This window comes from Coenobita brevimanus, chromosome 87 (genome assembly GCF_032717465.1).
Source record: "Coenobita brevimanus isolate Jiangsu-jjx chromosome 87, ASM3271746v2, whole genome shotgun sequence".
Taxonomy (NCBI): domain Eukaryota; kingdom Metazoa; phylum Arthropoda; class Malacostraca; order Decapoda; family Coenobitidae; genus Coenobita; species Coenobita brevimanus.
Genome location: NC_137040.1, coordinates 29537039 through 29550476, shown reverse-complemented (window position 1 = coordinate 29550476; position 13438 = coordinate 29537039).

Genomic DNA, 13438 nt, shown 5'->3' with positions numbered 1-13438 from the left:
GCGTCCCTCTCAGCAATTTCAAATGTGACACACATTTGAATGATGTCACTAAGGGCTATATCACCATCAAATGATTGATAAAACTCTTTTTTCATTGACGAGTTGCATAGGCCTACCATCACCTTCCTTAAGAACATATACTATGGCAAATCCCCATCACATTTAGGACACTTGAACGAGCATTCGATGGCCTGCTGGTAGCACGTGTTGATGAATGTCTTAACATTTTCCTCATTACTGTGTGACAAGTTGAAGAGTTTTTCCCAAAGTACTAGTTCGTTGACGATATACATTTTTTTGAGACACAGGATATGAAAGCAATTGGACGATAGTTGTAGGATTGGGAATGGTCACCCTTCTTTGGGACTGGCTGAATGAGAGCAAACTTCCAGCAAGAAGGAAAGGTACAGGTTGACAAACAAAGGCGAAAGAGTTTACCTAGGCAGGGTGTAAGCACAGAAGCACAGTTCTTGAGGACAACAGGAGGGACTCCATCAGGCCCATATGCCTTGTTAGTATTAAGGCCAGTGATAGCAGAAAATACATCAGCTGAAGAAATTTTAATGTCAGCCATGAGGAAGTCAGAGGGGGAAAGTGATGGACGAACAGCACCGGAATCGTCTAAGGTGGCATTGGAGAGGAAATTCTGAGCGAAGAGATCTGCTTTACCAGTAGAAGAAATAGCTACAGATCCATCAGAATAGAAAAGAGGAGGGAAGGATGATGAGGTACAGTTGTTAGAAAGGTATGTACACACACACACACACACACACACACACACACACACACACACACACACACACACATATATATATATATATATATATATATATATATATATATATATATATCAATCAATCATTTCCTGTGCCACCCCACTGGATGCATAGGGCCTCAATGAACTCTCTCCACCAATATTTGTCTCTTCCCATCTCCTTCAGGTCCCACCAACAATCTTCTCCTGCTTCTTTTTTCATTGTCCTCAACCAGGTTTCCCTCGGCCTACCTCTACCTCTTCTTCCTCTAGCAATCCACTCTGGCACATCCTGTATTAAACTACCTTCTTTTCTGTATATATGCCCCAGCCACTTCCAGCGAGACAGTCTCACATATTCATTAACTGGTTCCACTCTCGTAATATCCCTTACTCTTGCATTTGTAACTCTGTCTTGCCACATTACCCCAAGAATCCTTCTCAGTATCTTATTCTCAAATCCTAATACTTTCTGATCTGTTGCAATTGTACTGTACCATGACTCATACCTGTAATTTAAAATTGGTCTAACCATGGACTTGTAAATTTTCACTTTAGTATGTACCGAAAGCATATTATTATTCCAAACAGATTTCAACATTCCAACAGCTCCCCAAGCCTGTCTAATCCTCTCCTCAATTTCATTGTTTAATGATCCATTTGATGATACAATCGTTCCCAGTTATTTAAAGTTTTCTACATTCTTCACCACATTATTCCCAATTACACAATCAGTTTGGTTCTCCACGTTCATATTAATAATTTCAGTTTTTCCACAATTTATTACCAATCCCACTTTTTCTCCTTCCTCCACCAGACAATCAAGCACCCTCTGCATCTCGTAAATACTTACGCAAATCAATTCAATATCATCAGCATAGTCCAAATCCATCGGCTTCTTGTTTTCTTTCCAGTTAATTCCTGCACCTGTTCTCCTTACAACCTTTTTCATAACGTAATCCATAACCAAAACAAACAACAATGGCGAAAGAACTCGTCCTTGAATCACTCCTGACCTAACTTGAAATGGATCACTCAAAGAACCCCCCACCATTACCTTACAAAAAGTACCTTCATGCAGGCTTCTAATAATATTTACAAACTTTTGTGGTATACCATAGAATCTCATAATTTTCAATATAGCTTCACGTGAAACACTATCAAACGCTTTTTCAAAATCCACAAAACACATACTAAGTGGCATTTTCATCTCATTAGCTTGTTGCATTAGATGCCTTACAGTAAAAATCTGATCATTACAACCTCGATCCTTTCTAAATCCCGCTTGTTCTTCTCTTAAAATTTTATCAATTACTGACTCTATTCTGTTAAACAAGATTTTGGAAAAGACTTTTGCAACTACAGGTGTCAAAGTTATCCCCCTCCAATTGCCACACACACTTAAATCTCCCTTTTTTGGTATTTTTATAATAACTCCATTTTTCCACTCTTCTGGAATTCCACCATTATCCCAAGCCACATTAAAAAGTTTCAAAAGCGCATTCATCAACTCGTCATTTTCCACCTTAAGCATTTCAGAGAATATTCCATCCTCTCCTCGGGCCTTAAAATTCTTTAACTCCTTTGTAGATTTTGCTACCTCTTCCAAGGTTATATCCCCTGTTTCTATCTGCAAATCTCTCTCGGCTGGCAAAATGTCCTCTTCAGCTGGGATTCGTCTATTTAGAACAGATTCAAAGTGCTCTTTCCACCTTCCTTTTATATCCAAATCTTTAGTCATCAAATTACCATTTCTATCTCGTACAGGTATTTCCTTCCTTCTCTTTTCAGTCCCAGTTAACTCCTTTATGGCCTGATACGCTGCTCTAGTGCTCTGACCGTCATTTTTACTTAATTTAATTTCTGTCTCTGTTGCCTTTTCATCATATAGTCTCCTCTTATCACGTCTAACGAGTCTTTTTACTTCAGAATGTAAACTCCAGTACTTTGCTCTAAGTACTTCAACCACCTGGCCATCAACATGTTGTTCTTCACTTCTTAACTTCGCCTCTTTCCTTTTCTGAATTGTATTCCATGTTTCATCTGACATCCACTTTTTCCTTCTCGCTTTTCCCTTTTTCTTAATAGTAACCTTAGCACTCTTATGCAAAACCTCTTTTACCTCTCTCCACATTTGATTAGTATCATTGTCTTCAGATTCCATCAAAGTCTGCAGGACTAGAAACCTGTTCCTACATTCCCACCGAAACTTTTCCTTCGTGTTCTCATCACTTCTCAGCTCATCAGAATCATAATTATTACCTCGTGTACAATTACCATTAACGTTTCTCTTAAGTTTTATTTTAATCTTTGACACAACAAGGTGATGATCACTACCTATATCTGCCCCCCTCCTTACGCAAACATCTTGCAAATAATCTATGCCTTCTGCTAATTGCAATGTGGTCAATCTGGTTACAATATTTACCACATGGTGAAATCCAAGTAGTCTTATATATATATATATATATATATATATATATATATATATATATATGATATAGTTAAACTATCATATATATATATATATATATATATATATATATATATATATATAGAGAGAGAGAGAGAGAGAGAGAGAGAGAGAGAGAGAGAGAGAGAGAGAGAGAGAGAGAGAGTGAGTGAGAGAGAGAGTTAAACTATCAAGCCATTCTATTGTTTCCTAACAACCTACGAACTTAATCACATGTACCCTATTCTCAGCGCTCGGTAGGATCAATTAGGCAAATTTACAACACCCCACCATCCAAGCGCACACTTGTTTACTTGTTTATCAGTTGACTTCCATAATTCATTCCATTGACGAATCTTTGTATGTTGCATAATGTTAAGTCAGTGCCTACAAAGAATATTAATATATGAAGCAAATTATTGGTCATTATGATACTGAAAACATTAATGAATAATCCTGTTTCCCTCATGTCAGTCACGTCAACGAAACATAAATGAGGCTCATGGGACACCCTTCACTATTCCTCATGCAGTGTTTGTAAAGTGATTTTTTCCACTATGTAATGATACAGTTATGGTCGATAATCCGTTTATGCGTCTAGGGGTCCAAAATAGTAAGAGGAGATTATGACATACCTTACTGAACATTTTTTTTTTTTTTTTACTGTTCAGCAGTACCTCATTAGGTTTGACACAGTTACAAAGCAGAGTAAATGAACTGTTAAGCATAACTGTACTTATGCTCTTTTAGCCCTTCACCAGCACTTCACTCTAAGTTACTTTCTGCCTCTGCAACTCTAATTGTAATAATATTTGCATTCACCTTCAGGTTTAAAATTATTTACAGTTTCTTGAATCAGTCAGTTTTTTAATATAGTTTTGCACACTGTCAGGGGACATGACCACTTGTCTTGCCAAAGAAAATAAAAGAAGTAATACTTTATTCAGGAAACTGCTGTGTACTGGGGAAAAATACCATCCGCTTCAAATTTGGCATGCTGTAGCTCTATATGACGATTGTGTTAGGTTGAAGTTTGAGGCCGTTAGTCATCTCCACTTTCATCTGGCATGTTAGGAAGCATTTATGGGGATTATGACCTTCTCCAGCATAAAGGCCAACCCTGCCATGAGAAGTCCCAGCAGTAGGAGAGACAGTGGGCCCTGGAGATGTGTGACCGCCAGACTAACTCTATGACCATTACTGCCACCCTTGTCTGATCCATCATTCTCTTGATCCTGCTGTTGTATCCGTAGTTGGTTTCGCTGTGTTACCCTGCTGGCCTGCGCTACCTCTGCCAATGTCTCTTTCTCCCACTGCACGTACAGCCCAGCCTATGGAAGATGCTCATATTCAAGTAAAATTAGTCATGACAACGAACATCTATAGTTTCACCGTTATACAGGTCAAACGAGACTGCGTTTGGAGCAAGCCATACTCCAAATTGGATTTTGACATTTTTAGATCCTGTTCTTAACCCTGCTCAGGTAGATGTCGGTCCGTGTTGCATAGCAGGTAGACGTGGGTCTGTCAGACCCCAAAATATAAAAATTCGGGAAAAATGTTTATGTTTTGTTCCAATACTGAAAACAGAGTAACATATTTAATGTTTCCGCAAAATAAACGTAAAAAAATGAACTGTTCTCTTCTTTTTATATTTTTAACAAATTTTTTGAGAAAAAAAAATGTAGAAAAATCAGTACATAAATTTTGGCCTTCCATAAGAAGAAGGAAAAAAAATGGTTGCTTGAGTGGTGCCAAAGCTTGGTATGGGATGGTGCTTCATGGTGTGAAGAGCAGCTGCCAGACACTGCATTCATATCTGCAATCAGGGAGAACAAAATATCTCGCACACCTCAGGTAGATGTGGGTCTCACATATCCAACTTGTACTCAAATGTTTTTTTTTTTTTTTTAAATAAATAACAGAACGGAGGAAGGAAAAACAAATGAGTAAAAAAAATAATCCATACACCAGATTACTGGTGTCCTCTGTTCATAAAATATCTGTAATAGTTAGACTTGAACAGTTATGGGTTGAAATTTGGAGGGAAACAACTCTGGGGAAGCGAGTTCCAGAGATATGCAGTTCGGGGAATGAAAGAATTCTGATAGGCAGAAGTTCTGCAATATGGCTGAGTGACATTCCAGTCAAGAGCGCTACCAGATGCCCGTGTAGCACGAGGGAAGGCATGGAGAGGTGGCACCATGGACGCAACTTCGTCTGAGCATTTGCCAAAAAAATACCTGTAAAATAATGCAAGGGAGGCAACATTCCTTCTTACTTGCAGGGGAGGTAGTTTATATGTTATGGCAGGGTTGTTAATGATTCTAACAGCTTTATTCTGAATTTTGTCTAGTTGTCTTAATGCAACCTCTCCACAACCATTCCACAAGGGTGAGCAATATTCAAGCTGAGAGCGCAAATGACTTATAAATTATAGCTAACTGCTCATCGGCGAAGAAGTTACGGACTCTGTACAATAATCCAAGTTTCTTTGGGGCAGTTTTAGCAAGTGATCTGACATGAGAGGTCCAGCTGAGGGCACTGTTAAGTGAGACGCCAAGTAAGCACAGAAGGTAATGTACGAATCTGGCAATATCTATCCATTAGTAAACTGTATATATTTAGTTTTACTAGCATTAAAAGAGACAAGGTTGTTTTGTCCCCATTCACTGATTGTAGATAGATCTTGATTTATGGAGATGGCTGTACTGAGTTGAGAGGTAGAGATATTAGACTCTGTAAATGGATGTCTGAGTGTGAATGAACTATGTAGTGTTGAGTCATCTGCATATGAGTGAATGGGATTGTGGGTGACAGATAAGAGATCATTAATATGAACCAGAAATAGGGTTGGCGTCAGAACTGATCCCTGTGGCACGCCGGCGTTGATTTAGTGGAAATTGGAATATACATCATCTACTTTTATTCTTATTTTACTGCCACTAAGATATGAAGAAATCAAAGGAACAAAAGATGTTGGTCCATAGCAAGGGAGTTTGGACAGCAGGGAACGGTGCCATACTCTGTCGAAAGCTTTAGAGATATCAAGAGCTACTGCATGAGTTTCTCCAAAAAGATCAATTGATTGATGGATGGTATGAGTTAAGAGATTGAGTATGTCAATGGTGGATCTTTCGTGGCGAAAACCATATTGTCTATCATTAAGCTGTTGGATTCAAGATGTTTAACAATGTGCTTATTAATTAAAGTTTCAAATACCTTACCAAGAGAAGATGTGACAGCTATTGGTCTGTAATCGGAGGGATCAAACGAACTTTCTTTCTTCGGAACTGGGTGGATATTGACTTCTTTCCATGAATTTGGGAATAAAGAAGTACGCATGCATAGTCTGAATAATTTAGCTAGGACAGAGGCAAGTTCAGGGGAACACTTTTTCAAAACAATTGGCGGAATTCCATCTGGGCCTGGAACTTTGTTGGTAGGTAAATTGTCTAGGATGGATTTTACGTATCTTGTCTGTATTTTAAGTGAGGCAATTTCAGGAGAATCAAGTTCCAGTACTGGGACATTCTGGCTGGTATCGTCTAAAGTAGAGTTTCTGGCAACGGTACTGGCAAAGATATCTGCTTTCCCACGTGGGTCATTTGTAATGTTGCCATCTGAAGATTTTAGTGGGGGAATGGAAGATGACTTGTTAAAGTTATTATTGAAAGAATTAAGAGTTGACCAGAATATTCTATTGTCATTAGGGTTGTTAAGTAATTTTGATGCTTGCTTTTGAAGAAAGTTTGATTTAGATAGATTTAATACAGCTTTTGCATGATTTCTAGCAATTTTAAATTGGGAGAGTGATTCAGATGTTTTTGATTTTAAGTAAGAGTTATATGCTAATGACTTTTGGGCTGTTGCTCTGGCACAGTTGCCATCAAACCATTTTGGAGAGTTCGATCTTTTTGTGAACTGTTGACTTGGTATGAATAAATCCATACCAGCTAGTATTAAGTCGCAAATGTGGGACTGGGTAGAATTGGGATCACTAGAGAAGAAAGACTGCCATGGAATGTCAGCAAGATAATTTCTAAATCCATCCCAGTTTTCCTTATCAAAGTGCCATCGGGTCACCCTAACAGTTTCAGAACGGAGAGGTGTGGGAGGGTTAACTGATGAGGCTTTGATGAGATTGTGGTCAGAGGATCCAAGTGGTGACAGTACCTCTATCCTGTATTGATCTGGATTATTTGTCAAGAATAAATCCAAGAGATGGGCATTATGGTCAGGATTATCAGGTATTCTGGTTGGTTGCTTTATCAACTGGGTGAGATTAAACGATTCCGCAAACAGCTCGCACTCCAGACCAGCGTCGTCAGTCGGGGCAGAATGCATTAACCATTCAACATTGTGTATGTTAAAATAACCCAAAATGGTAATTTCGGTGCCAAGGGCAAGGTCAAGGTTACTCAACTGAGTGGACATGGAATCAAATACACCGGGCTCCGAAGAAGCATTGGGGGAAGATAAACTACACAAATATATTTGGTAATGTTTTAACAATTTAATTTATATAATGAGTAATCAAAACTGGATGAACTGAAGTTTAAAATAGTGTCAACTGCATATTGGGATTTGATATAACAACAGGTGCCGCCCTTGTTACGGAAGTTTATAAGGAGATGGTAACCGGGAAAACAAAATGGAGATATATAGGTAGAGGGTGAGATTTGTGGTTCTGTGAGGAAAAGGGCCAAAGGGGATATGGACTGAAGGAAAAAAGGAACTGAGTGGTAAGGCCGCGGATGTTGGTAAAGAATAAGGGTGCACTGTCACTTATTTGCCGACGAGCATTCCCGGAAATAGCAACAGTCGCTGCAGGCACAGTCGCTTGATGGCGACCGGGAGGACCCTGTGCCGCCAGCCCTACCCTTCCGGTGGTGGCAATCCGAGGTACCACCTCATTTGATAGTAAGATTGCAGCGGCAATCCCTAAAGACGTGACTAGAAGGTGTGATATGTTATGCGCATCTAGTTTGGTGCAAACAGTTGAAGGTAGAGGTATTATGAGAGCATGCTGGCCTACTCTCTGTGTAAATAAATGCACTGAAAATGTTCAGCAAAGGGAGATGGTCAGGATCAAGTCCTGAGGGCTGGTGAAACGGGAGCTCCAGCTCTCCCTGTCACCAGCTTGCCATCAACCTCGGGAGTACTGCCCTATTCGACTGGTGCTGCAGTCTACTCCACATACTCTTATACTGCAGAAACATAGAGAGAGCTTGAAGTAACTCCCTGACCCCTTGCATGGATACACAAAGTTAGGAAGCTGCTGAGAAGAACAAGGTTCCCGGGTATTTAGAAGTTAGTGAATTAGAAAATGGGACAGGGGGTTGGGTCTCTCAGACCCACCTCTACCTGAGCAGGGTTAAATTATTTTGTCGTGCACATTACACCTCAATATTATCTTTTATGTCACTGAGGAAAACAAAACAAAGGACACAATAAAAAATGTCGGGTGCAATAGGCAAAAATAAACCACTTAGCAAAAGGTTCTATTGTGAAATGATGACAACCATGACAGTAGTAAAGAAACCTACCTCCCATAGTGCCAAAATATACTTGTCAAATATGCGCATGTATGGCGCATCGTGTGGAACTGGCCAAGCATGTAGAGCGGGCAGAATCCTATCTCTTCCTATGTACACTGAGTTGGATCCATCTGCATTGCTGAAGTTCTGTGCAATGATCATTTTCAGGAACCGTCGGCTGTTGCAGTGGGCCTGCCTAAAAATTAGTCAGTAGCTTGTATCTTTATGCAGAGGGTGTGCTAAACAGAGCCATTAGTGTTAAAAAGTGGTGCCAAGCACAACAAACTTTGCCCGATAGCAGTTATTTTATTGCTGTTCAATACTGACTAGTTTCTGCCATTTAGTGTCAGTGCACAATTAACCTGTTTGTGCCCAGCGTCCTCAGTATAGGACGGAGCTGAACATATTCAAAAGTTAATAAAGGAGGGAACCCCGGGGTAGGGACCTATGAGCTTTGTGACTATCAGCTGATAGGCGGAGGGTTGTACACTTACCTGTAGTATCCTTCCAGCAAAATCTCTCTCACAGGAACCATGGAAGTTAATGGGTTAAAGTCTAAGGTAATAGCGCAAATGTTTTCAGGTTACACCCTCTGAAAATCAGTGATCTTGTGTTTGACCTTTCAAAGCCAGTTACGATCAAAGGTCAAGGTGCCACTTAAAGACCCGTATGGGATTTCCTACATGTTGATAACAGCATATATCTCTATCTTCAGTGAGCTCCGAGTTGTAGCCCCCTGAATATCTGTGACCTTGAGTTTGACCTATCAGGGTCATTCAAGGTCAAAGGTCTTGGTGCCAATTGAAGGCCCATATTACGAGTTCCTGTATGTTCTAATAGTAAATATCTCTATCTTCAACCGTTTTCAAGTTATATCCCTCTGAAAATCCGTAACCTTGATTTTGACCTTTCAGGGTCACTTGATTACATCCAAAATTTAATCACTTTCTTTGAGGACCAGTGCCCACATATCCTGGAAGTTTCATATAATTTCATTTGGAAGTTTTTACGTAATGATGCTAACAAACAAAGAAACAAACAAACAAACACGACCCAAAACAATCCCTCGTCGAACTCCGTTCGGGCGAGGTGATAAGTCTCCATGCTACTGGAGTTCTACTAACGTTGTGAAAGTGTTTTGTTACTGATACTATATTTTTGCATCTATTCACTGTTTCCCCCCGTTGCATAAAAATGTATGTTTGTTTTTGCAGTTGCTATAAGATAGCACCCTATTACAAACAATTTTTGTTCCCTTCAGACGATTTTATTCTACTTAGGGGAGATCTCTACCAGTGTTGAGCAAATGAAAACTACAGCTGATCCCACTTCCCTTCACTTCGAGAAGCCCATCCTATCCATTCAGTACAGTGACATACTTTATCAGTTTTTCTGGGATCTCCAGGATGTTTTATGTAACTAAAGCGATGCCAGATATAATGAAGGAGTTCATTAAGGAATCGAATATCTTACATTAAGGTTGCACTTGTACTATTATTGACTTTAGAGATTTGTAAAGCCTATTTCTTATCAAGGTATTCTGAATAAAATGGTTCATTAATCATTTGTAAGTTACTGATGCAGTGTATGACATCATAAATATATAAGCACAGGAGAGTGCACTCAGTGAGTGTAAACTCACGTCCTAAAAATTATTTAAGGGGCATATACTTGACTTTGCCATGTGACCTTGGCTGATTGCAGTTGCAAAGAAAATACTACATTGCTGTTGGACCCTCAACCGTTTCATGTACGTTTGGTCGAAATCGGATTAAAACTTTCTGAGGTGCCTTTACCCTGTGACTCTGACATTTGACCTGTTGTTTGCAAAATCAAATTTCTTCATCCTTCGCCATTCCTCATTCGTTTCACCACGTCAGAGCTTTTACAGATACATGGCCTAACATTAACCTTGTCCTGTGGCCCTGACCTGTGACTATTTGTTCTCAAATCAACTTACTTCACCCTTCTTTTCCTCTGAACCCATTCACAAAATTTAGTCTAAATTGGATAAAAGCTATAAGCTGACCTTGTTGAAATTACAGAGCACACTATATAGTCTTTCGCTATCAAATTTTATTAAATAAAATGGCATGCTATTACGTTTAAATATTAATTATTCGTTGTAGTATGCAAACTGTTATATGATATCAGTCAAGGCATTTACCCCTCAGATGTCTGAAGGTTTCCTACCAAGTAAAATCATCTGGTTTTAGCTGGGGTAAAACAGATACGCCGTCCCCTGATGTTAATGTTAACAAACAGCTGATGCAATGGACTTTTAACCAATCAGCGGTGAAGATAGTCATCTAATTTGTTTCAGAGTAGAGAGTATATTTTCTGATGCAGTTATGGCGACAAAAAATTACTTACATACTGTGTAATACGTATCCCGTACACATTCAGTAGAGCTTGTTACTACTCACGTATCATCAACAGCTGATCAGTGATCAATCAGCCTTAACTTTCTCTTAAACTGGCATGTCACGGTTTCGGACCAGGATATCACAAGTGTAATGGAAGAATAATTATCTGCCTAATTCACACAAGCATATTTTAAGAGAAACTAATAAGGCAATCTATATCAAGCACATCTCTGAATGAAACAATTGTATTTTACTTAAATTATTATCGTGGTAAAGTCTTTATAAACTGTAAGAGGAAGATATAGATAGGGTATCTCTGCATGGAAATTTTCTCTCCTATTGATATGATCTGATGACCTTGACATAATTGCATATGTGCGTCGTAATCTAATAAAAGGTATATAAATCTATCGGGATCTCGTAACTAGTTAACATGAAATATTCATTGTCAAGAAATGGTCAAACCTCAGTTAACTGCAAAAATGCACACACAAGTCACAAAGTAACCGCTTACTTCATAACGAAAGAATCTGTGAGGCCGTCAACTGTAGATACTTCCAAATACAGCAGGTGACCAATTTCTCGGAGGATTTCTGAGCTGGACTGCAGGAAGGTCTGCTTGTAATATGACCCATATGATTCGTAAGTTACCCTGGAAAACAGCATAAACTAAAGCGTGGATTAAAAACTACTATAGTCAGCTGGAGCAAATTTACGCCGAGCCCTTTGGCTGCGGAAAGACTGACCCGACCCTCTTCCCCCCAAAAAAATCCGCTTTAAGATGACGTAAATTATTTTCTACCAAAGCGTGAACCAAAATGCTTACTTAAATGTTCATTTCGCTGGAATTGTCTTCAGTATATTACAACTGTCTGTCATTAGCCAAAATGAAAATAAAAGTAGATATTTACCAAGTAGAGGGTTAAATGCAGTTCAGTGTTTAGTTAATAACGACGAAAAAGCTAGAAATTGCCAGATTCTGGTGGTACTTTTTTTTTTTTTTTTTTTTTTTCAGTGTTGAGACAATGAAACAGTACACTAGAGCCTCACTGTGATGCTTTCTGGTGACTTCATAAGGCATCTTTTAAAAAGTGAATCCAAAATGAATATATATATATATATATATATATATATATATATATATATATATATATATATATATATATATATATATATATATATATACACGTGTGTGTGTGTGTGTGTGTGTGTGTGTGTGTGTGTATGGAGAGAGGAATGGCATTGGTAATGAATGGTGATGGATGGAATATCTCAAATTTGTTGTATGCTGATGATGCAATACTGCTTGCAAGTACCGGACAAGAACTTAGTAGGCTAGTGCAGAGTTTTGCTGATGTCTGTAAGCGTCGTTCCTTGACAGTAAATGTAGAAAAGAGTAAAGTGATGGTTATTGAGAGTGCAGGTGACTCCCAGTGGAATGTAACAGTGAATGGAGAGAGACTGGAATTGGTGAGAGAGTTCAAATACCTGGGTACAGTGATAGAAAAAGAGAGGAAAATGTGCAATAGAAGTGGAAAGTAGATTGACACAAGGAAGAAAAGTGGCTGGTGCAATGAAGGCCTTGATAAGAAACAGAGGCTTGAGTGTTGCAGCTGCACGAGGCTTACATGAAGGAGTGTTAGTGCCAACTTTAACATATGGATGTGAGACTGATGTGGCATGAAAATGAAAAGTCAAGAGTAAGAGCAGTGAAGATGGGACTGCTGAGGAATGTATGTGGAGTACAGATGGTGGAGAGGATATGAAATAATGTGATTCGTGAAAGATGCGGAGTGAGGAAGTCAGTGGACACCAGAATTGAAGAGAGTGTACTGAGATGCTATGGTCATGTGGAGAGAATGGATAACAATAGAGTGAAGAAGGTATATCGAAGCGAATTCGAAGGAGGGAGGAGGCGAGGTAGGCCAAGGAGAAGGTGGAGAGATATGGTGGATGAATGTGTGAGGAAGAGAGGTTTGGAAGTCGGTGAGGCTAGGAAACTGACAGGAGATCGAGCTGGCTGGATGAATTTTTTGAGAAGTGCATGATCAGGGATTTTTGGCACCCCTTTTTAACGTGGCAGTGTCTGGATTGACTCTGTCGGATGCGATTATGTGAAGCTACGGAACGTGATGAATGTTTTTGGCGTATCCGATAGTGCCAGGATTCCGGGGGCTTGAATGATGATTGAATGGAAGCGTGGCCCATTGGATTGGGCAATTTGTGGGCTGTCTGGACATGGCTACTCCTCACCCTGCCCTTGGGTGGGAAAGGAGGTCCGGATGATGATGATGATGATGATGATGATGTGTGTGTGTGTGTGTGT